This window comes from Austrofundulus limnaeus, unplaced genomic scaffold (genome assembly GCF_001266775.1).
Source record: "Austrofundulus limnaeus strain Quisiro unplaced genomic scaffold, Austrofundulus_limnaeus-1.0 Scaffold1234, whole genome shotgun sequence".
NCBI lineage: Eukaryota > Metazoa > Chordata > Actinopteri > Cyprinodontiformes > Rivulidae > Austrofundulus > Austrofundulus limnaeus.
In genome coordinates this window covers 46,301-47,518 of record NW_013953636.1, presented here as the reverse complement: position 1 = coordinate 47,518, position 1,218 = coordinate 46,301, and the positions used below count along the sequence as shown (strand labels likewise).

The 1,218-nt window shown below is 46.5% G+C and overlaps 1 protein-coding gene across 1 annotated transcript in view; it reads right to left on the bottom strand.

The window, feature by feature from the left end:
• Positions 1-1,082, bottom strand: part of akap1b (A kinase (PRKA) anchor protein 1b) — a 20,730-nt gene extending 19,648 nt beyond the window's left edge. The window contains exon 1 of the mRNA XM_014031347.1: positions 950-1,082. The gene's annotated coding sequence lies outside the window, so the exon portion shown is untranslated. The remainder of the gene's footprint in view (positions 1-949) is intronic.
• Between the last annotated feature and the right edge of the window lie 136 nt (positions 1,083-1,218).

The window sequence follows — 1,218 nt, the reverse complement described above, 5'->3', positions numbered from 1 at the left end:
AGGTCTGTCTGTCTACATCGCTGTAGGTCTGTCTGTCTACATCACTGTAGGTCTGTCTGTCTACATCACTGTAGGTCTGTCTGTCTACATCACTGTAGGTCTGTCTGTCTACATCACTGTAGGTCTGTCTACCTACATCACTGTAAGTCTGTCTACATCACTGTAGGTCTGTCTGTCTACATCACTGTAGGTCTGTCTACATGACTGTAGGTCTGTCTACATGACTGTAGGTCTGTCTACATGACTGTAGGTCTGTCTACATGACTGTAGGTCACTTATGTCCCAGTAATCAAACACAACTGCACTCACTGTCGCCGGAAGGCGCTCTCAGTAAGAGAACCTGGAGGAAAACCAGGACGACTCAGTAACTTACAGTGTACAGAACTGGAACACCCGAAAGATAAAGTCCATATCTAAGGAGGACATACATTCAAAACATGGTCACATTTCCTCCCAGTAGTCCACAGACGAGCTAGGCCACAACATGACGGCGGACACGTGTGTCGGGTCGGGTTAAAGGACGTCTTCTGTCCCGTACGGGCCTCAGACCTGACTGTTAGCATGCTAGCCTCGAAGCTAACACGGCACCGAGCTGCCAGCAACCAGCAGAGGTTTAAAATAAAATTAAACCTTCATGTTATAGATATGTTCAAAGGTTGTTAGCTTACAGATCACACAGGAGACATAAAGGCTTCATTCAGACACACAGCAGAGTCAGACACGGACTGAAGGACTGCTACAAACCGGACCAATGTGTCTGAGCCACTTCTGTTTCAATGACACAACACACTGCTCCCAGCTCGCTTCAACATGAACAGCTAACCTGCTCACGCGCACGGAAATGTCAATTAATTGCAAAGGTAGTGTGCACGCTTTATGCGAATTTCAACAAAGTGAAGGGGAAACAAGAAGCCGGGCTAACGCAGTCATATGAGGAGGTTCTACTCACACGGTTCTGGATCCTTCGGTTCGGACCGACACAAGAGTGCAAGTTCTTCCACAGAATTCCTCTACAAAGTCAAGCTCTCCTCCCCACGTGTTGACCGACCTGCACCAGTCCAAAAACACACACACACCAAACAGCTGGGGAAGTCTCGCGATATTTCAGCAGTGTGTGGTCCCGGGGTACATAAACTTATTCAAAAATAAAAATATACATACTGTATTTCCTCTCAAAATACAATGTGAACGCTTATTCTGCTTAAAGAAGCTAAAAGT